The sequence below is a fragment of the Acomys minous genome (assembly GCF_964271855.1).
Source record: "Acomys minous genome assembly, chromosome: 2".
NCBI lineage: Eukaryota > Metazoa > Chordata > Mammalia > Rodentia > Muridae > Acomys > Acomys minous.
In genome coordinates this window covers 126,727,556-126,753,079 of record NC_140484.1, presented here as the reverse complement: position 1 = coordinate 126,753,079, position 25,524 = coordinate 126,727,556, and positions in this window count along the sequence as shown.

Sequence of the window (25,524 nt, the reverse complement as noted above, 5' to 3'; positions counted from 1 at the left end):
CCCATTCTTCCCTCCCTCCCATTTCCCCCTTATTCCCCTCCCCTATGACTGTTCCTGAGGGGGATTACCTCCCCCTGTATATGCTCATAGGGTATCAAGTCTCTTCTTGGTAACCTGCTGTCCTTCCTCTGAGTGCCACCAGGTCTCCCCCTCCAGGGGACATGGTCAAAGGTGAGGCATCAGAGTATGTGAGAAAGTCATATCCCACTCTCCACTCTACTGTGGAGAGTGTTCTGTCCATTGGCTAGATCTGGGTAGGGGTTTAAGGTTTACCGCCTGTATTGTCCTTGGCTGGTGCCTTAGTTTGAGCAGGACCCCTGAGCCCAAATCTGCCTATCATAATGTTCTACTTGTAGGCTTCCAGGACCCTCTGGATCCTTCTCCTTTGCCATTCTCCCATGCTTCTCTCATCTAAATATAAGTTAAGTGAGAAAATAATTCAGAAAAGCTTTACCAGGATACTCAACTCAGTTCCTTCATGCAGAGGGTACTGTGTCCCAGACAGGAAGTTCTACGTGTCTCTGCAAAAGAAATGAATTCTAACAGGACTTCTACCTCAGGCAGAACAACTGACACAGTGTGCCATATTGGAAGGTAGAGTTTAGATTTTTAATCTGAATTCCCTTTCAAATTTAAATAAATAGTTAAAAGTTAAGATACAAATCAAGTTCTCTCCTTCATGGAATTAAACTGTAAGGATCTTTCTCTTCTGCCATCATCTTTCTAATGGTCATTATGATGTTGTTATTACAAATTACCATAACTGAAATGTATTTTAATTGTTAAATTAATGTATAACAAACTTTAAAATGTTTTTACAGTTACTGCTACACTTTGGCAGTCTCTTTATCTTTAACTGGGACACTAGTGAGGAATGGGCAGCATTTTAATATATGTAGATGGAGTTAGGTCATTTTAAGGGTTCTTATTAAAGTATATTTGATTCCTGTATCCTTTAATTCTTTCACTATCACTGACTGATGGCAATAGGGCCAAGAGTCCATAATATAAAATTCACACTCTGATTCAAAACTGATTTTAAACTTCAAATCTTCATTTTAAACTGATATCACAAATTTTTACACATATTGTAAAGATTACTATCATTAACATGACTGACACTTATTTGTTGTATAAATTATTTTTTTTCTAACTTTGTGGTTGCTGCTGACTTTCTTTGCATTGCATTTTCTTATTGTAAACAAATGAAATGATCATAATGAGTGAGTTAACCCAGAAGCAGAAAGACTCAAATGGTGTATACTCACTTATATCTGCATACTAGCCCAAGGGACATGTCCCATGAAAGCCTTCACTTACCAGGAAACTGGGACAGAGGGGAGGACATCCTAATGGGACTCTAGATGAGAGAAGCATGGGAGAATATCAAAGTAGAAGGATCCAGAGGGTCCTAGAAACCTACAAGTAGAACATTATGAAAGGCAGATTTGGGCCCAGGGGTCCCGCTCAAACTAAGGCACCAGCCAAGGACAAAACAGGCAGTAAACCTTAAACCCCTACCCAGATCTAGCCAATGGTCAGAACATTCTCCACAGTTAAGTGGAGAGTGAGGTATGACTTTCACACGAACTCTGGTGCCTCCCTGGAGGGGGAGACCTGGTGGCACTCAGAGGAAGGATAGTAGGTTACCAAGAAGAGACTTGATACCCTATGAGCATATACAGGGGGAGGTAATCCCCCTCAGGAACAGTCATAGGGGAGGGGAATAAGGGGGAAATGGGAGGGAGGGAAGAATGGGAGGATACAACGGATGAGATAACCATTGAGATGTAACAAGAATAAATTAATAAAAAATTTAAAAAGAAACAAATGAAATGTTGATGGTTATTAAGATTATTCAAATAACCCTAGAGGATGACAGTTTTGCACCTTAGCCCCTTTCTTTTTATGGGCATTCAACAATAAAATGAGAATATATAATTATGAGTGCTTAGAAAAGCAGGCACATGGAATCATTTAAATACTTGTTGTGTTTCTTTTTATACCCAAAGGTGTAAAAATATACAGTGTGGGCTTCGGGTTTTATTTAAAAGATGTAAGCCTGAAGGTTTTCAATCTAAATCAAAATGAGAAGTGCTTCCTAAGACCTACCCCTTTAAAGACTATTACACACATTTCACCACTTAATTTAAAATAATTTTATAAGTAGCAATCATCTATAAAATATATGCAACTGTGTAATTTAAAAATATATTGCCGCAGTTTAGTTCACTAACATGCCATTACTAAATCATTAAACTAAATTATTTTAATAAATGAGTTTGATAAGAAGAGAATTATATAATTACAGTCCGCCAACATTAAATGATTTTGCATCTGGATTCTGCGCAGAAACTTAAGATAAGTCATATGATTGTACGTAGTTGATTTGCTTATTAACCATGCTTTTCAATATATGTTTGAAAATTTCTTCCCAGAAAATTTCTTCTAATACATTAGACTTTATAAATATCAATAAGATATAGTTGCTAGGAATCATGATTTGATTTAACAGAGATTGCCAAAATACTCATGGTGAGAAATCTGTTTGCTCAAAGCCATTAAAGTAGCTCCCCTTCTCCAATTAATAAAGAGAAAAAGGAGAATAGATTTTGGTGTTAGAATCAAGAGAGGCTTTTTCATGGAGTATTTAACTTGTGCAAAACATTTTGTCAATAAACACAAGGATAATTTTATAATCCATCTGATTTTCAAAACTATTGAATTATGGTTTTGAGAAATATTAATAACATTTGTAGACATTTTAATTCTTTTGACTAAAAAATGTTTTCTACAAGAAAATTGATAGGAATAATTATTTTAAATAAGCACATATCTTAATGAAAGCATTATAAAAATTTATTTAACTTTTTACAAAGTTTGAAAAATATCTCGTCTCTGGATTTTATGTAAAGACAACATTGTCAGAAGTACTGGGATGATGTTTCTGTTTTTGTTTTTTTGTTTGATTGTTTTGTTTTGTTTTGTTTTTTGTTTTTTGTTTGTTTGTTTTTTGTTCTTGAATATAAAAATTAGTAAGTGGCATCTTTAGGGTCCTATTAGTTTCACAGTGCCTACATCCGTAGGCACATAGGAATTTATTTCCAACGCATTTATTTCCAATGACCATTAGAAGAGATGATGTTTCTGCCAAACTTTAGGATGTGAAATGCACAATAATACAGTAAGTATGCATTCCTATTCTAGCTTTATAAGTGCTTAAAAGTAGCACTAAGTAATTATTTTCTTTTTACACTATATGTAGTATTTGAAACTTAAATAGAAATGCTCATGTCATAAAATTATAGACAGTTGATTTATTTATGATGTATGCTATCCACTATATAAGAATATTTAAAAGTTGCTATCATTACTTTATTTTAGTTAAAATTTCATTGTTGTGATAAAAATAATGACAGAAACATCATAAGGAAAAAGCAATCATTTTATGTAATGGTGGTGTAAGGTTTCTGGTCACCAGGGAACAAGTAGCATAGTGGATCAGCTCATGGTGGAGTGAATATGGAGCAGCATATCTCTTTAGATAACACCTAGTGAGTGAGGTAGGAATTGGTGACAGAAAGCAATTTGCTCATTCAGGTCTACTCTCACCTAAGGATACCCCTTACAATTCCCAAATTATACTACCAATGTGGAGCAAATACGAAAACGTGAACCTGTGATGAGCATTGCAAATTCCTACTGTCTGCGTGTGTCCCTTACTCCCATCAGAATGACTAAGCTCAAAAACTGAAGTGACAGCACATGCTGGCAAGGATATGGAGCAAGGGGAACACGTCTCCATTGCTGATTTAAGTGCAAACTTGTACAACCACTTTGGAAATCAATGAAAAAAAAATGGGAATAGTTGTACCTCAAGACCCAGCCATACCACCCCTGGGCATATACCTGAAAGATGCTCCGCCATACAACAAGAACATGTGTTCAACCTTGTTCATAGAAAGTTTAATTTTAAGAGCCAGAATCTGAAAACAACCTAGATGTCTCTCATCTGAAGAATGGATAAAGAAATTGTGGTATATTTACACAATGGGATACTACTCAGCTATTTAAAACAAGGAAATCTTGAAATTTGCAGGCCTATGAGCGGAACCAGAAAAGATCCTCTTTAGTGAGGTAACCTAGACCCAGAAAGACACACATGGTATATACTCACTTATAAGCAGATATTAGCCAAATAATACAGGATAACCACAGTACAATTCACAGACCTGAAGAAACTAAATAACAAAGAGCACCGCAGGAAGAATGCTTAATTCTCACCCAGAAGGCTTAATAGTATAGATACTGGAACCAGTTGAAGAGGCAACAGGAATGGACCCTAACATAGAGGTCCCCTGAAAGACTTCACCCAGTAGGAGATCCAAGCAGATGTTGAGACACACAGGCAAACTTCTTGGCGGAGCATTGCAAGTCTTACGGAAGAGTTCGGGATTACAAGGACATGGAGGGGTCAAGAGCTCCACTAGGAGACCAGTGGAGACAATAAGTCTGCGTGGAGGAGTGGGTGCTGCAGAGACTGATGCACCAACCAATGAGCATGCATGGTGAGGACCTAGACCCTCTCTCAGATGTAGTAGATAGGCAGCACAGTCTCCTTGAGAGTCCCACAATACGGGGAGTAGGGGCTACTTCTGGCATGGACTCTGGCACCCACGTGATGATCACTTCCCCCTGGTGGGCAGCCTTGCCATGCCACAGAGGAAGAGGACGCAGGAAGTCCAGATGAAGCTTGATAGGGCTAAGGTAAGAAGTTAGGGGGCTTCGCTTTCTGAGGAGTAGGTGTGGGAGGAGAAAGTATGAGGGAGGGAGGGTGAGATCAGGAGGCAACGAGGAAAGGCACTACAATCTTGATGTAAAGTGAGAAAATTAAGAATAAAAAAATCATAAACCTCAAAAATAATTTCCCACAATAAGTATATTTAGTAATCTCCTAGGAATTACCACCTACTCAGCCTTTAATAATTAATTACCTTTCACACTCGAAATGATTAATCACATTGCAAGATGTCGCATATGTGATCCAGTCTTTAGAAATGAAATAACTGACAAGTAAATAAATGAAAGTGAATAATTAGTGTGAAAACATATATTTTTGCTTTGTTTCAAGGCACAGTTTCTCTGTGTAGCTTTGGCTGTCCTGGACTAGCTTTGTAAACCAGGCTGGACTCTAACTCACAGAGATCTGCTTGCCTCTGACTCCCAGTATGTTGAGATTACAGTCCTGCGCTACTGCCCCCAGTTATGAAGACACATTTTACACTATACTATATGGCTTAGTTTACAATGTTTTAGCTGATTCTATAAAATTTATAAAATTGGTATTAGTATATTCACTTGCATCGTGAAGAATTGAGGATCTTGATAACTAAGTAGTCCATCACTGGCCTGTGGCAATGCTGATGTGAAAGATGGGCGTGTAGGTATTTTGATAGGGATTGCATTGAATCTGTAGATTGCTTTTGGTAGGATGGCCATTTTTATTATGTTAATTCTCCCTATCCATGAGCAAGGTAGATCCTTCCATCTTCTCATGTCATCTTCAATCTCTTTCTTTAGGGATTTGAAATTTTTTTCAAACAGGTCCTTCACTTGTTTAGTAAGAGTAACTCCTAAGTACTTTATATCACTTGTGGCTAATGAGAAGGGTGTAGTTTTCCTAATTTCTTCCTCTGCAAGCTTGTCATTTGTGTATAGGAAGGCTACAGACTTTTTTGAGTTAATTTTGTATCCAGCCAATTTGCTGAAGGTGTTTATCAGCTGTAGGAGTTCTCTGGTGGAATTTTGAGGGTCACTTATGTAGACTATCATATCATCTGCAAATAGGGATAATTTGACTTCCTCCTTTCCCATTTGAATACCCTTGATCTCCTTATGTTGTCTTATTGCTCTGGCTAGAACTTCGAGTACTATATTGAAGAGATATGGAGAGAGTGGGCAGCCTTGCCTCGTTCCTGATTTTAGAGGAATTTCCTTGAGTATCTCACCATTTACTTTGATTTTGGCTATTGGCTTCCTATATATAGCCTTTATTATGTTGAGGAAAGTGCCTTGTATTCCCGATCTCTCTAAAACTTTAAACATGAATGGGTGTTGGATTTTATCAAATGCTTTCTCTGCATCCAAAGAGATGATCATGTGGTTTTTTGTTTTCAGTTTGTTTATGTGGTGGATTACATTGATGGATTTCCGTATATTAAACCATCCCTGCATGCCTGGAATGAAGCCTACTTGGTCATGATGAATGATATCTCTGATGTGCTCTTGTATTCGTTTTGCAAGTATTTTATTTAGTATTTTTGCATCGATGTTCATCAGAGAAATTGGTCTGAAATTCTCTTTCTTTGTTGAGTCTTTGTGAGGTTTAGGTATCAATGAGACTATGGCCTCATAGAATGAGTTTGGTAATGTTCCATCCCTTTCTATCTTTTGGAGTAGTTTGAAGAGTATCGGTATTAACTCGCCCTTGAAGGTCTGGTAGAATTCAGCACTGAAGCCATCTGGCCCTGGGCTTTTTTTGGTTGGGAGACTATCAATGATTACTTCAATTTCTGTAGGGGAAATGGGACTATTTAGCTTGTTTATCTGTTCTTCATTCAACTTTGGCAAGTGAAATTGATCAAGAAAATCGTCCATTTCCCTTAGATTTTCAAATTTTGTGGCATATATGCCTTCAAAGTAGGATCTTATGATTCTTTGTATTTCTTCAGTGTCTGTTGTTATGTCTCCCTTTTCATTCCTGATTTTGTTGATTTCAATACTGTCTCTCTGCCTTTTAGTTAGTTTGGCTAAAGGTCTGTCTATCTTGTTGACTTTCTCAAAGAACCAGCTCTTGGTTTTGTTGATTCTTTGGACTGTTTTTTTAGTTTCTAATTTGTTAATTTCACCCCTGAGTTTGATTATTTCCAGGCGTCTACTCCTTTTGGGTGTTTCTGCTTCTTTTTTTTCTAGGGCTTCCAGTTGTGTCATTAAGGTGTTTATGTGCGATGCTTCCAATTTCTTTTTAAAGGCACTTAGTGCTATGAATTTTCCTCTTAGCACTGCTTTCAGTGTATCCCACAGATTTGGGTATGTTGTTCCTTCATTTTCATTGAATTTCAGAAACTCCTTGATTTCTTTCTTTATTTCTTCCCTGACCCAGGTGTCATTTAGCAGAGAGTTGTTTAGTTTCCACATACGTGTAGGCTTTTTGTTATTTCTGTTGTTGTTGAATTGCAACCTAAGCCCATGATGATCTGATAGGATACAAGGTATGATTTCAATCCTCTTGTATCTGTTGAGGCTTTCTTTGTGAACTACGATGTGATCAATTTTGGAGAAGGTTCCATGGGGTGCAGAGAAGAAGGTGTATTCTTTCTTGTTTGGGTGCAAGGTTCTATAGATATCTGTTAGGTCCATTTGACCCATGGCATTGGTTAGTGATGTTATTTCTTGGCTTAGTTTCTGTTTTGATGACTTGTCCTTCAGTGAGAGTGGGGTGTTGAAATCTCCCACTATTATTGTGTGGGGCTTGATGTGTGGTGTAAGCCTTTTTAACAGATCTTTTACAAATGTGGGTGCCCTTGTATTGGGAGCATAGATGTTCAGAATTGTGATGTCATCTTGGTTTACTTTACCTTTGATGAGTAAGAAGTGTCCATTCTCATCCCTTTTGATTAATCTTGGTTGAAAATCTATTTTGTTCGATATTAAAATGGCTACGCCTGCTTGCTTCTTGTGTCCATTTGCTTGGAATATTTTTTTCCAACCTTTTATCCTGAGGTGATGCCTATCATTATGGGTGAGATGTGTTTCTTGGATGCATAAGAATGTTGGATCCTGTTTATGCACCCATTCAGTTAGTCTGAATGCAACTCTGCACTATTCCTCCCTAGTAGAATATAGGAAATGCGGGGCAATACCTGCACGTGAAAGTGACACATGTTTGCTTCCCAATGCTCCCATACAAAAGATTCTATGTTCTGTGCCCATTTGACCTTCATAAACTCTCTGTGAATTAGCTATCTTTATTTTCATTGCATCAGAAGAAACACACACTCAGAGGAAAATACACAGAGATCAAAGCCATGTGTTCACCATAAGCATCACATTTCACAAGGCACAGTGTTTATCAGTGAGCACAAATCAGCAAACACGAGCTCAGCCAGTGTGCGACACATGGAAGCCTGAGCCCCAAATCTTCTTCTATCTATTTTGGGGCATTGAATAATATCCCACCTACATAAGAGAAGTGTTCAAAATGTGACCGTGAGTGCTTCCTAAACTCTTATTACTAAAGGAAGAAATTGTTCCTGAGTTTCTAGTGTGTGAACTAAGACAGAGATAGGACAGACAAATTAAATAAACATTTACTCTAATTCATATGATATATTATCACCATTGATTATGGGTACTGCCTCGCCAACATAGCTGATGATAATCCTATAATTTCTGTGAGGGCTATGTGAACAGTGAGGTATTCTCACCTACAGTTTGCAACTGTATCCTAACACTAGCTAGGTGTTTTTATAATTTATTATACTCATCATTGTTAAGAAATCTAAGCCAAACAGCATAGAAATATTCACTTGGAATCACAGATGTTCAAAATGGAGTTGTGGACACTCGACATGTGCTCTTGAGCTAACAGTGTGTGACTTAGGATCACAGGTGAGGAAACAGACAGGGACGGTGCGTGCTTTTCAAATGCAGGCACTGGGTGCTATCAGAGCCAGGGCCAAAATTTGTCTTTTACTGTTATATTTACCCACACCTGACACCTAACTTCATGGTGCCCCAACCTTTGCATATATTAAGTTGCAATTTTATGATCATATTGTTGATATCTGTAGCAGTTGGGAGAAATGGCTAGGATATTTTGTATTATTTTGATTATATTGATGTGAGAACTAAATTTAAGAGATGGGCAGCTTGGTCTTCATGTGGATCCCCTAGTAAATGGAGAAGGGCTGTGTCTGACAAGGACTGTTTTGCATGATTTTCAATCAATTCATCCTGCCATGGCTCCCTTGCGAAGCCACCATTGTAGAGCATATGCTCAGTCCTGATGTGATTTGACTTGCTGGGATGGGTACGTCATGATGGAGGCCCCCCTTTTCTGAGGCAGTAGGGGTGGGGAGATATGGCGAAAAGGGAGGTAAGATGGGACAAGGAGGAAGGAGGCTATCGTTGGGATAACATGAATAAATCTATATTTTTAAAAAGGAGAATTCCATCTCATTGAAATTGTCAATAAAGTGTGTGCTTGTGTTTGGGTTATAATTCTCACGTAGTTTTGTTCCTGAAGTTCATCTTTGTAGTCCAGGTTCCATTCTTGGGTGACAGTTTTAATCCATCTGTGAGTTTTTAGGAAGTGACTTTAAATATTGTAGGTCATTGTTACAGAGAGCAAGAGTTGGGAAGAAATCGAATCTAAATTTTACTTCTTAGAAAACTCAGTTAATTTCTTTGACTCTTATTACTTCTGAAAAATAGATAGTGATACAGTATACAATGTAGTATCAAGGACTGTGAAAAGTTTGACCATTGACTCTGCTGCATAAACGCTTGCCTTTTTTTTAGGCAGAATTCTTTCTGTGTAGAAATGATTGCCCAGTCGCTAGTTTGCCATGTTTGAAGCCATCTCCATAAGGAGATTCTTTGATGCTTATCATCTTCTTTGAGGCAGGCTGGGTGTTGCCAGGAATCAACCTGTATCATTGTCAATGAATCTTTAAAGTAATAAAAACATTTTTAAATTCCGTATTCTGCATGTCCCTAGTGGTTTTGAAGACCTCATCTTTCTTTAGAGTCATATCTATCTGATGTGCCTAAGATGTATATTCTTGTGATAAAAGTAGACTAGCAATTGACATGACCATGATTTAATCTACTAAAATTTAATTTGTATAAATTATTTCTCCTAAACAGCTTGCTATAGCTCTTTCAAAGCATTGGAGGTAACCCTTGTATTATAATTGAGTTATATGGGTATAATAACTCATATTGGAGTAGAAATATATATATGTGTTAGGGATTAAGATGTTTTTAGATCAAGATAGATGTTTTAAGTTAATAGAAATGAGATGTGATAGATACTAATCTACATTCAGAAATTCAGACCCAACAAGATAAGAAAGATGTTTACTTCAAGTTTGCCAAATACAAATAGTCAAATCACTATGAATGTGACATTTATATGATTCCTGATTGTCACGTGTCCTTCGTGCTGTATGTAGTTTATTTTACTCATATGTAATAATATAAATATATATGTTAAAAAAGAAACATAATAAAATATTTTAAAGTACCATGTATCTTTTTTTCTCATTAAAATTTTATTATTACACTGACTTAGTTATATATTTATGTTTAATAACTAAAATATGTACGTGTCATATAGTATTGTTAGCCATTGGTTATAATTACTTTTGACCGAGTCAGTAATAAAATATCACAACAATATTTTTTTTTGTTTTTGTTTTTTTTGAGACAATGTTTCTCTGTGTTGCATTGACTGTCCTGGATTCGCTTTATAGACCAGGCTGGCCTCGAACTCACAGTGATCCACCTGCCTCTGCCGCAACTTTTAATGATTGACAAATTCAGTGTTTTCAAATATGTTTCAATAATGTTGTAAATTCTGATAATCATTCTTACATTGACAGAAGAAATGATAGACAGTATCATTCTACTGGCATGTGCTTTGCACAAGGAAAAAAAATCAAGAAAAGAACAATCTGTCCTGTGTAATGGGCATTGCATTTTTCTAGGATGGTATCATTGTAAAGATACCTAGATCTACCATTCTTAGTAGAATGAAATAAAGAGCACTTATGCATTCAACTAATAAAAGTTGGAAGATCTATTGTTTACCAACCATTGTGCTCATTCATACATTGAGTTCTAAGAGTGAAATAAGCAAGAGGGGAGATATTTACCAAACTGTGATATGAGTGGTCGCTAGTACTGCATTGTTATTGAGGAAAGAGTTGAGTGATTCTACAGGAAGGAAGGGCAGGAAAGGGCTCACAAAATAGGAGACATTTGAGCTGAAAATATTGATTTTAGATAGCAGATAAGAGGAACAAGCATACTGTAGGAAAAGAAAAGGCATGAGCCAACTCAAGAAAAGTTAAAACACACTGTTAACTGGGTTTACCTTAGGTCCCAGTATAATAAGGTCCCGCTCATCTGCATTTGCTCCTGGAGCATATTTTAATTTTCTGAGGCTATATTTACTTAGTGGTTTTGATGTCCTGAATTGAAACTTAATATCCGTCTATCTAATATAGTAGCATCCTGACCCCACTTCTATAGCTGGTAGAGTTGTACTAATTTACCTGCATTGCAATCTCATATCTTTGCCTATGAAATTACTTCAAGTATTTACTAAGAATGTTGCTTTTGTATTATATATTCAATTCCATCTATAGTGTGTCTATGTACATGAAATACTCATTAAAGAACGAGAATCCATGAATTTGTGAGGAAGCAGGAGGTCATAGGAAGAGCTAGAGTGAGAGGAAGGGGGTGGACAATGTAATTATAACTCAATAAAAACTCATATATGGTTAAAAAAATAATGTAGGTACAACTTAACTCTTCTTTCCCTACACATTAGAGCTAAACATTTTAATCTCAATTTTAAAACTTTGCACTTTAAAAATCACAAGAAACACATCCTTACCAAAGATATGTCACATATCAGACAGAAATGTTTTTCTCTCAGTATTTAAGAAGTGCTTGTTTAAAACCAGCTATAGGCTTAAGCCTGTAGATGCAAGAAAACATCTCACCTGGCTGCTGTGTTCCCAAAACAATTCATAAGAACACAGAATGCCTCACCCTTAATATCCTTTGACCAGTGTTTCTGGTTTCTCCTCGCAGCCCTACCTGACAAAACCACTACTTCAGTTTCAAAGTTATTATTATCTTCAGGGTTTACGGTTACCATAGTGATGACACTTTTTTTCCTCATCTGTATCACTTTACATTTCCACAAAACTGAACTGAATTATTTGTTTTAAAGTAGGAGCTATAAACTTGCTTTCCATCAACACTACAGCAGTAATCCTGTCCTTAAAATTTACTATCAGTGATAAACAGGAAAACACTGTGTCTATAAGCCCTCCTGTATCTTTCTCACAGTAATATGCCTTTCTTTATATCATGCTGAAATCTATGTTCTTTGATAAAATAACAGGAGGAATATAAAACCAGGACGGTTAAGAATCCTGCTTCTGCAGCAATGCTGCAGGCTCCTTCTGATTAGTATGTGACCCCACAGGAACACTAGTCTTCAAGTCGTTGGTTAAATATTTATCTGGCAACCGCTATCAGACTTAGTGTAGGAAATCAGAGGAAAACTAATACAGTTTCCATTCTCTACTGCCCCATCTTCTGTTAGAAGACGTCCAAATAAATTTGTATTCCTATAGCCATTTGAAAAGGAGTCTGTGACCCTGGTAGTACATGACTGTTGGATAAGACTGCCTCTGTTGTAGATGCAGGAGTCAGCTCGTCACATATATTATTATATAAAGCTGAACATTTGTGATTAATTATTAATAAAAACTATCTTGTGATAAATAATGCAGGAAGTCGTAGCTTTGAAGCAATGTGCTACACACACAATACACACACACACACACATACTATTTATGTCACTTTGAAAAGTGAATTGGAGCCTAAAGAAATATTCATCTGTTGAATTAAGTGGTAAGATACTGGTAATGCTCTTGATTATAATAATTTGAAAAATAAGCCAAATACTTGTGAGCCCTTAGCTCTGCAAGGCAAAAGAATAGAGGTGAAACATTAGCGTGTATTAGTTACCCCACCGTTACAGTCCAGCGTCTCAACCAGACAATGGTGCCATTCACACTGAGTGGGGCTTCTCACTCACTTTGGGTAATCAAAATGATCCCATGTATGAAGACCTGGCTCAGCAGTTAAGAACACTGGCTGCTTTTCCAGAAGACCTCATTCAATTCCCAGTGCACACATAGTTACTCTAAACTGTTATAACTCCAGTCTCAGGGTATTGTGTAAACATGTTACATATATATATATATATATATATATATATATATATATATATATACACACATACATGTAGGTGAAACAGCCATACATATAAATAATATTGTTCAGCCTTGAAAACCTTTAAATGAATAACATTATACACATTGCACAGTATGTACTGAGGAATATAGTTTGTATTTAAGAATATATATGTATGTAGATACTGGTATACATGTAACAACCATTACTAAGAAAGCAGGAATTGAATTTGGAAGAGCGACAGGAGAGGTATATGGGAGGATTTTCAGGGAGGATAAATGGTGAAATTATAATATAATGTCAAAGATAAAATTTAAAAATAAGAAAAAAAGAAAACCTATTCTTCTGTGAAGTTGGCAATTAACACTAATAATTTCAAGGATAAACACCTAAGTGGCAATAATTGAACTGGGAATAAAATAACCTTTGGAAAAATTGTCTGACCCTTCTCTTTCCAATTCATGTGACTCTCCATTTCTTTCAGAAAAGGCAGCTCTTTATTAAGATGTGGAGACCATCTGAACACTTCTGTATCTGTCTTGTCTAAATTCAAATTTTTCCTGTACTATTTTCCCTGTTTTTTTTTAAAAAAAATTCTTTGTAGAATGTAGATAAAAAGTAATGAATCAGTGATACTTCACATTTTTTTCATAATATTCAGCAGTCAGGAATTAGACCTTTTCCCAGGAAACAAAATTTCATATAGACTTTCCAGTCCTATGGCTCTTAAAGTTTTCTATACCTTCTGTCCAGAGCTTTCCTGAGCTAGTGGTGCAGGAGTTATGTTGTGATATATCCATACCTGCCCAGCATCATACTTCCACAGCATGATGTCCAAACAAGACTTGAGCAATAAGCACAACAAAAAGAAATGTTTACCTAGAGAGGGGAAATCCCATGGGCCTCACCCCCACAGAGAGACAAAGAACCTCAGACAAATAAAGACCATTGAGAAAGGAAAATTTAGTCTTCACTATGGATGAGCACAAGCAACACTAAACAGAGTATTACATTTATGAATTCGTATACTTAAGTAACAACAATTAAGAAAAAGAGGCCATGAATTTCAGATGAAGCAAGTCAGAGTACATGGAAGGAACTGGGTGGAGTAAAGTGAATGGGCATAAAGTTATTGTATTTTGTGCTAAAATTACATATGCATATACATGCATATGATCATAGAGTATATGTACACATATATACCTATATTTTGCCATCGTGTACATGTATATGTGTTTTGTGTGTGTGTGTGTGTGTTTTGTGTGTGTATGTGTTGTATGTTCTAAAATTGTTTTGGATTTCTTTTTTCTTTAGAATTCAACTCTAAAGAAGCAAGGATTTTTAACTAATTGCAGAAAATTACTCATAGCTGTTATGAGCATTGTTGTTAAAGGGTATTTATAAAGCCTTTTACCTGTTTATGATTAAAACTTTCATGGAATCTTATGACTTTTTATATTATATCAAAATTATTATCATATCAAGTTTATTTTTCCTGTAATTCTATCTTTTTACTAGAGAATTGACACAAATATTTGAATTCCAAAATCATTTAAGTCAAGAATTGAAAGTGTCAGTGTTGGACGCCTGTGATATAATACATAGAAACACAGGCATGATGTTATACATGTACTACTGATGTTGGTTTTAACGTTATAATTTACTATTATGGAAATTTCATGATCCTGTTATTCTAATATATATATTATATATATATAATATTTCTGTTCGCTTTCTTTAGATGTTTTTTGGTCAGAATTTAGCATTGTTTTGCTTGCAGAGGTAGCTCCAGCCAGTATCAAGTCTTGGTGTATGTTGACATACATTTAATCTATCATACATCTACTTATTTTACTCTTCATTGTTTTCTTATCTTATATATAAATTGTTAAACATATATATAAACGTTTATATATATAAACATATATACACATTTAACAATTAAGAGTCATACAATTAAGAGAAAAGCTAAGGTTCATGGAAGATATTTGTGAGAAACTGGTTAGTTTGAATATGATAATTAACACATATATGCTAAATAATTTATTAGAACTATCAGTTAAGGAAGAAAAGAGGTATGGTGAACATCCAAAACATTTTGTTTTGGTAAAAACAAAAATGAAAACAAAAACAAAAACTTCCACCACCCAACTCTTTCTCTAGACTTTTTGGGTCTTGTTCTCAGCATTCTACCTCTCCCTTGCAAATTTGAACTTGTCTTAATTAAAACCATTCCTTCCTAAACAGTCATCTTTTGTAGAAATATTTCAGGTTACATTGGATTTCAAACTATGGTGCTGTCCCCTGGGTGGACAGGATTCACCTCTTCTTGGCTGTCTGCATATTTCCAGCTATGGTAAAAATCACACTGTCTATTTTTCCAGAACTCAAAGCATTCAGGCAAGCCTTTTAGCATAGTAACGTGTCAGCTTTGACGGAGATGGTATTTTAAAATATAGAATAAAATTCTTTACCTTGTCTTTCTCAGAGGCCACTCTATTATGTCCCCCACAGACATATTTTTTTGTATCCTTTTGATGTAACAAAAGCAGAGAGAGCCAAGAAGGTGGGAGAGAGAACAGTTATCCCTGCTGGTTAACGTGGACCTATCCAAACCTTGGATATTTCATTCTGGACTTAATAAAAAGCAAACCAAAAAAGATAGTAGGAAAATCACTCCCAGTGAAGAGAACAAGCAGTTGGCTTATGAGATAAGGTCAGGCATAAAACCATCTATTGGGCCACTGCTAGTGATTAAAACAGAAATTCATAGTTAATGTTACTGAGTTAAGCAAAGCTTCCACATGTGTCTAGATGGTCTCTCCTGACTAGATGATCTCTCCTGACTGACCTATTCTTTAGTGAGTGATTGCTGCCACGAGGACATCCAGGTATTGACGGAAGGGAATTTAGAGGCTCAAAAATGTTAGTATGAAATAAAAAAAGAAATCTTCTGAGAGTCTTCACTCAGTGGGGGATTGGAACAGATGCTGGGACTTGCTATTGGGACTTCCGGTGGGAGTGGTATGGGAGAATGGAGAGACAGAAGGACCCAGAGGATAATGCGACCCTACACGAAGACCATCAAGGCTGGCAGTTCTGGACCCAAGGATGCCTGCACAACCAAGGCCCATGCATGCAGTAAACCTAGACTCCCCATTCAGATCTAGCCAATGGGCAGCACATTTTCCACAGCTGTATGGAAAGTAGTGACTGACTCTGACATGAACTCTGGCACCCCCTATTTGACAACTTCCCCTTGGTGGGGAGGCCTGTTGACAGTCAGAGGAAGGGGAAGCAGGCTACCCAGATGAGACCTGATAGGTTGTGATCATATGGTGGGGGAGGAGGTCCCCTTCTGTCACAGCCCTAGGGAAGGGGAATAGGGTGAAAGAAGGAGGGAGGGGGAAATAGGAAGATGCTAGTGAGGGGATAACAATCAAGATCTAATCTGAATAAATTATTTAAATAAAAAATAAAAAATAAATAAAAAGAAACTGCTAATTGGAGGAAGGTGTATGCATACTTAGACAAACTGTGATGAAAATATATACAATACTAGAGACAGTGTACTACCCAGAGGAAGGCTCAAGTAGTCTGAGGATGCTGAGTAAGTCACGTCATCACATTTAGCAAAAACCAATACAGGGTGTCCAATTTAATTTGATTCTGGCTGGAGAGGTGGATAATGGTTAAGAACAATTGGTGCTCTTTCAGAGGGCTTGGGTCTCAAAACCCACAGGGTGGTTGGCTCACGATTGTCTATAAGTCCAGATCCAGGGGGAATCCTACACCCTCTTCTGTTGTCTAGATGTATTGCATACATGTGGGACACACACACACACACACACACACACACACACACACACACAAATAAATTTGTATAAAAAAAATAGTTAAATTTTATTTTCTTAGAATAACAATCTTTAGTACACCTATGACTCCAAGTTTTGGTGAAATGTATTTAGTTCTAAAATGTGTTTGCAAGTTTAAATTCAAATTTTACTTGGTGAAAATTCTGTATCCAACATTTGTAGTTAACGAAAAACCTACTGATTAGTAGCTAGCTTTGTACAACAATCCCTCCCAAACATTTCTCAGAAAGTAGCTACTATGCCATGAAAGTTTAAAAATTCAGTTCTGTACAAAAGTAATTTTTTAGGCAAATCATTGTAAGTGAGAAATGTCAACTAATGCATTGGGGATTTGAAAATATCAATATTAAAAGAAAAATCTTGAATCCTGGTCATTTACTTTTCTTATATATAAATATTGATGTTGCCAAACCTATTATTTTTGCCTTAACCCCTATAATTTTCAATCTCACTCATTACATTAATTTATAGCAACTGAAAATGCTGTATGCATTTGTTTGTATGGCCTGTCACACTGGTATGTTAGACACTGTGATCAATATCTGCCTTATCAATCATTTTTATGGGTCACACCAAGTTAGGCCAGCACACACTGTTGATAGTCATCACATGGATATTTAAAGGAAGGAGTTACCACACATTTCAACTCGATTTTGATTTGCAACAAAAGATTTTCTTTGACTGAAGCCAATTTTAAAAAGATAAAATAAAGCCTTATTGTGAGTGGTAGTCACTTGACATACAAAGTGCCTGGAAATATAAAATAAAAATAGGAGGTAAGAGGCTTAAAACAATGAGCCTATGCGTGTTAACATTTTATAGTGCTCTATTCTCAGCAGGTTCACTCTTATTTACTTCCACTTAAATTAAAAGGCATATCAAGCTAATGGAGCCTGATATGAGCTACAATTTATATTGTCAGCATCTTTATTCACAATCCCTTTATAGACTCAGGCAGCCTTCAGAGACCTATTTGGATTAGCAGAAACCACCTTCCTGTTCATTGTTTACCTGTGGTTCTTTATCAAGCTGTGTAAGTATCTTCTAATTTCTTATACCTTCCAGACTTTTATTGTTCATATTATATAACTGTCTTCATAAGCACAAAGTTATACAACTTCCTAAAATACATGTATCATCATACTATACTATTCTTGTTTCCTGTCTTAATTAATTAACTTGTTAAGTTGGAAAGATAGCTGTGCAATATGACCAATTTTATTTATAACTTGAAACCATTCTGCTCCCCACTGACTTTTTAATACACTTGGTCCTTTATGAATTCTTGTTTAAATCACTTTTCTACTGGTACAACAGAAAGAGTGACATTTGAGAAAAGGTTTAAAACTTCTAAACTTGATACTGAATAAAGTGACTCAAATATATTTTTATGTTTTTATCTATATGCGTATGTATTAAATATCATGGTATATCACAATATATTACATTATAAGGAACAAAAATTCTGTTAACGTAAGCAGGATTCAATTATCATATTTATCAACAACAACATCATCGCCATCATCATCATCCTAGTTCCTTAATGAATATTGTATCCTTTTTCACTTTTTTAGAAAACCAGTGTTTAAAGCTAGACTACAGGTTAAAATATATTTAAAAGATAATAGAGATCCAGGGTCTTTTTCGATAAACAAATGAAAGCCATCAAATGGGATGAGAATAACAAGAAACACCTACTTTGAAAATATTTTCCGGAAAAAATAACTGTAGTTAACTAAATTCTTTACATTGAAAGTGGTATAACTAACTTGATAAAGAAATGATATCTGTGAATGTGGCTGTGGTGATGTAAAGAATATATTCCCGTTTTATGTTAAATTCCAATGATATGTACAAAATTATCTCTGAAAAAATAAAAGCAAGTGGTAGCCTAACATCAGGAGTTAGGGAGATAATTGTCATCTTTGAGGTAACCTATTGATGATCAGATAAATTAAAGATGATATACCATGCCTATGGTAATATAACAATTTTTCTTAAATGGTATCTTTCCATTATTGTTTTGGTGCAAGAAATCAAGGTCACTACGTAAACTAACATTCAAAATTATCTCAAAAGGTTTAAAATATTTAAAAAATAACAATCCTTAGCAAAAAAGGTGATTTGAATGTAACCATTTTTAAAAGTACACTACAAATAATAATGAGTAGTAGGACAGTCTCAAAGATGAGTTCAAAAGTGTGGCATATAAAATTTAACTGTGCTGTAACTTATAGATTTCTAAATTGGAAAACAACCTCCTCAGCCTCAATAGCTCAGGGAATTGACTTATGTGCTGGTTAGTTGCTTTATCAACTTACTACAAGTTGTAGTCATGAGCAGAGAGACCTTAATTGAGGACTGCCTCCATCAGATTCCATGGCAGCAAGTCTTTCAGGGGCATGTGACAAGTTTATTGTGGATGTAAGAGAGTCCATCTCAGTATAGACTGGGCCACCTCTGTTCAGGGGATCTTAGGTGATATGAGAAGGCAAGATACCTGGCTGTGGTGGTGCACACATGTAATCCCAGCACTTCAGAGGCAGGCAGATCTTCATGAGTTGGAGGCCAGCCTGGTCTACAAATCGAGTCTAGGGAGCAAGACTGCCTCTGTGATCTCTGCTTTGGTTCCCGCCTCTGATTCTGCTTGGGTTCCTGCTGCAGCCTCCCTGAAGAATGGACTGTGATAAGGAAGTATACAAAGAATCAACTTTTTCCCGCCAAAATACAACTATTTTGGTTGTAGTATTTTTATCACAGCAATAAGAAACAAACTAGTGAATATGGTTGCTGACAAGAGATACAGAAAAATCATTTTTGCTTAATTCTAGATGATGATAGATTGTGAGCTGTGTTTCAGTGGAGCCTCAGATTGTCTCCAAAAAGGAGTATTTCTCATTTATTAATTGTTGACATTAGAGCCTGAGCTGTTGGTGTTTTGCTCAGGAAGTTGTCTCCTGTGCCAATGAGCTCAAGGCTCTTCCCCAATATTTCTTCTAACAGATTTAGTATGTCAGGTTTTATGTTGAGATCTTTAATCCACTTGGACTGCAGCGTGATATATATTGATCTCTTTGCATTTTTCTACATGTAGACATCCAGTTAGTCCAGCACCATTTGTTGAAGATGCCATATTTTTTCCATTGTACGGATTTGGCTTCTTTGTCAAAAATCCAGTGTCCATAGGTGTGTGTGTGTGTGTGTGTGTGTGTGTGTGTGTGTGTGTGTGTGTGTGTGTGTGTGTTTATTTCTAGGTCTTTGATTTGAAACCATCATCTTCTCATTTGGGAAGCTGCTAACCTACACTCCCTGTATATGCAAGTAATTAATTTATTTCTTCTCAAGTCTCTGATGAGGTTGAAGACCAGATAGTTTAGTTTTACAATTAAGCTTAGTTGTTTGGGAGTTAAGATGTGTTTATGTCTAGATAGAGGTTTTAAGTTGATAATAATGAGGGTTGATAGATAGTGATTTACATTAAACTTTTTAGACTCACCAAGATAGGAAAGGTTTTTTTCAAGGTTGCCAAATACAAATAGCTAAAACACTATGATGTAACATGTATATAATTCCTGATTGTTTTGTGGTTCTTCTTGCTCTAGGTAGTTTATTGTATGTATGCGTAATAATATAATAATATAATTATAATGTAAAAAATTGTAAAAAGAAAAAAAAAGACGGGGACTCTTTCTCTTTCCTTGTTTGAGCCAATTCAATTCATAGGTCTTATGATGTAACTGGTACATGTGCAGGTATAATATCTGACAAGTAATCACAGCCATTATTACAATCTGAAATTCGTTGACACAATAAAGCAAATATATAACACATGGGTTGATGCATACATAAAATTGTCAATTTTTAACCACTTTATATTTTATATTTGTTTTCTCTCAAAGGTATGGCATCTTCTGTGTCTGATCTATGGGCATACTATAGATTAGACCTTACAGAAAACATTGCTTTCCTGTACTAATTTTCCCGATATGACAATACATTCTTGTATTAGGTAACTGTGGTTTTAACAGTATGAGATTAATTGACAGATGCTGAACAAGACTTTTATTCCTATCAGTTTCCTGGACATCAGCCTAAACATGTGGCAAAACAACAATGAGAATGTTAATATCCCCTAAACTCCTCTTTCTTTTTCACTTAGCTAGATTGGAATTCAGTATGAGTTGAAAACTTAAAGTGGATTAATAATTATGTAATCTATATTCATTAATTGCTTGATGATATACTTAGTGTCATCTAGTGATGTAAGAAATAAAAACAAAATATAACCCTTAGCCAATAAAGTTGAGAAGTGAAAAGTCATATTTATATTTCCTTTTTAAATTTTTGTTAATTTATTCATATTACATCTCACTGGTTATCTTCTCCCTTGTATCCTCCCATTCCTCCCTCCTTCCCATCTTCCTCTTACTCCCCTCCCCTATGACTGTGACTGAGGGGGACCTCCTCCCCCTGTATATGCTCATAGGGTATCAAATCTCTTCTTGGTAGCCTGCTATCCTTCCTCTGAGTGCCACTAAGCAGGAAACTGAGTCAGAGGGGAGGACATCCTATTAGGACTCTAGATGAGAGAAGCATGGGAGAATGGCAAAGTTGAAGGATCCAGAGGGTCCTAGAAACCTACAAGAAGAACATTTTGATAGGCCAATCTGGGCCCAGGGGTCCCACTTAAACTAAGGCACCAGCCAAGGACAATACAGGCCATAAACTTCAAACCCCTACACATTTATATTTTCAATTGCCTTCTTTTTTGATATTGAAACTAATGCATGATAACTCAGTGTTGATTAATCAAACATGCCCATAAACGCCTTGCTCCATTTCATTAGTAGTGCATCTACATAAGGGAAATACAGAATTTCCAAATACAAGATACTTAGAAGGAAAATAAAAGTTAACTTGTGAACTTTAACTCAGAGTCCTGTGACAAGTGTCATTTCTTCTATTAAGAGAAAATATCTTGTAAATTTCATCACCAGTTTTAAGCAAACTGTACCTTAAGACACTGAGATCTTTTTTTTTTTTTTTTTTTTTTTTTTTTTTAGGCAAACTGAAGATTTCTTGGTGGCTTCCTGAAAGTGTTTGCCTATCTCACAGTGTATAACCACATGGGGATACTAAGATATCAAAAGTCTACTGCAACCCCTGAAGTAGCATAATAACATATAACCAGGTATATCAGACTAAAGGCACAGGTGCTGTTAGAACTCATGACTCCCGTACATGCAGCACTCATGGACACAAGTAGCCTGCGATCCATAATGAACTGTTACACAAGAAACGCATTATTCAGAAACAGACACCTCTTCCAGGCATGGTGGCAGAAGACTGTCGCCATATTATTTGGATGTGGAGGCTGCAGGATCAAGTTAATTCTCGGATGTATGGAAAGCATTTTTAAGAATTATAAAATATAAATAAGATACAGCCAATTGTGCAGTAGAATGATGTGGGCTAAAGGGGTATTAAAATCCAAGAGGTCATTCAGTTTGATTATTTGAATTGATTATTTTAAGAACTAGGTTACTTTATTTTTGTTTTGTTTGTTTGTTTTTTTTAATGGTTTTTTGAGACAGGGTTTCTCTGTGTAGCCTTGGCTGTCCTGGACTAACTTTGTAGACCAGGCTGGCCTTGAACTCACAGCGATACACTTGCCTCTGCCTCCCGAGTGCTGGGATTAAAAAGAACTAGGTTACTTTAATACTGTGAACAAACCTGTGTTTTCTTTTTCTTTTTTAAAATCTTTAGTAGATTTACGTAGCAATGGTTTATCGAAGGGAGTGAGAAGCATTGTATATAAATAATCTCAATAAAATCTATTCAAGTAAATCTGGAATAGTTTAATATGTGTGTATTCAAATATAGAATAAGTGAATCAGATATCAACAGTTCTTATCAGCTGTGACCTATGAAGCAAAACAAGGACCAACTCAGCAAAGATACTCCCCAAAACCCTAAAACGACACCCGTATCTTCATATCCAAGAACTCTTTCACATTAGACTTAAGGTTCATCCAACAGGAGAGAAATCAGGCCTGAAACAGGAAACCTGCCCAGTTACTGGGATGGGGCACTATTGACTTCATGGACTTTCGAAGAGAACCTAATAACATCACTATACTGGACAGAATATTCCTAATTGCACTCCATCTATTTATCCCTATAGCTCCCCACAGATAAGTGCAGTGCTCAGTCCTCATCAAAGAACCTTCTCCTTGCAGGAGACTAAGCCATCACAAAAACTACAAATGTTTAAAATACAGAGAAAACTGACTGTGGGAAGCCCGTCTCCTACCTCCACCATAGAACTCCTGCATGTAAGACTCAGAGAACACAGCAGAAAAGGGGAGGCAAGATTAAAAGCCCTAGGCACTAGAGGTCTGATGTCAAATTATTATCTCCCTGAAATGATAAAAAGCTTTATCCATGGTAGCACAACAATATGGCTACCTATACAAATAATCAAAACAATGGCCACCGATAAATGTCAGCTCTTTGCCTAGACTACAGACATTTAACAATGCTGAGAGAGAGACAGAGAGAGACAAGGGAGCAAGGGAGGGAGGAAAAAATGAAGAGAGAGAGGGAGGAAAGAAACGACAATGGGAAAGTGCCTCATCCCAGGTATATAAGTCTACTTGGTTATCAAATACCAAGTGGCTGGCCCTGAAATCCTGTACATTCAAGCGACCTGCCAAACACCTCTCTAAAATCTACCAGATGACATAATAAATTTTCTTTTTTGCTTTGCTTTACCAAATTCAAAAAGTGGAAATGGGCGAGCCAGTCAAATTGCAACTTGGCTGCTAAACAGACTTGAATTACAGTAATCTTCTCCAAAAATATCATTAGTGTGTTTCAAGTGGGAAGCAACTTAATATTACTTCATAGTTCTTTTTTAATTTCCTTTTTCCTACTTAAAGTTATAATGAAATGATTTTGCATTTACATATCTTTAATGATGTTTCAATCACCCGTTATGAATATAGGCAATTTTGCAACTTTTATTCAGCACGCTCAGATGTGCACTGTTTATGAATTCTGATGTTTATTATATAATTGACTAATTAAATCTGGTTTTGGGCTGAATTAGTTAAGCATGCCCCACAGAATCCATTTTTTATTCCATTTCAAATTAGGAAATCCCTCTGTGTTTCTTACAGTAAGATTCCAAGTAAAAAATTTCTTGTCCTTTAAAGCACAAAGTTTCAAACAAACAATATTATAAATAAATTTCTTCTACATTGCTAGAATACCTCATGTACATAATGCTCATTCATGGGGCCTTTTAACAAACTTGGATGTGATGATGAATTAATTCCTGAGGTTGTATCACCTTAGAATAACTCAATGTTGCTCTGCCCCAGACCACTTCTCCATGACACTGTAGGCAGTGGTACTCAGCCTTTCTAATGCGTTGACACTTATAATAATTCCTCATGTTGTGGTGAACCCCAACTATAAAATCATTTTCTTTCTATTTCATAACTGCAATTATGCTACTGGTATGCATCATAATATAAATATGTGATATGTAACCCAAATGGGTCACCACCTACAGCGTTAGAGCCACTGCTGTAGATTATAACTTGTGGATACACCTGGGCAGTTTCTTAAGCATAGTTAATATTAGGGAAATAACAGATATTCTAATAATTTGAATTTTTGAGAAATTGAAGATGTTTGTAGAAGTAACCAACTTAAATATTCTGGTGTCTTAGCTCCTGTTTTTTATGGTATATAGCATTCCACAATCATATGTTAATGGAAATTTGTAATGCTTGGGTAACTAATTCCATTTTTAAACAGATTTAATTATCCAATACACAGTTGATTTTCTAAACTGTCCACATTGAGTTTTCTGATTAAATGTTACAAATGAAGTATATTTATGCAATGATTGAAACATTTAGCAATGCAAAGCATTATATTGAATGAACCGAAACAATACAATTGTAAAAACATTCTCAAATTTTGTTGATTGTACAAACAACATCAAGATACATCCTAGAGATTCCCTATCACATGATAACAGTCAATCAGATGTTAAAATAATTAGAGCAGTATTGCAGAGGGGTCCTAGGATGTCACTCAAATAATTAAAGAGTAAAACTAGGATGTACATATGAAAAATAACATACAGCACTGCCTGAGATACATTTCTCAGCATGTTTTTGCTAGTCTTATCTACTTACCTGTAAGTTTAATTATTTCATTTTCACAGAAGTATATAATCACATTTTTATTATCAATTCATTAGTTTATGAACATCTATGCTAATTATACTTCCTAGTTATCACAAATAGAGTTGAAGATCAGCCAGACTAACTTCCTGTCACTATTTCCTGAGTGAAATACTAAGGTTAACACTGGGAGACATTAAGTAATAAGCCTTCATGTATATATGTATATACTCATATATACAGAAGTGCACAAACATACAATAAATATATAATTTTAATAAATATTTAATTATTCTACACAATCACGTAAGCCAGTAACTCCTAAATTCATGTAATTCCTATGTGTATGCTATTTCCACCAATGAAAAATTTGTTACTTCTAG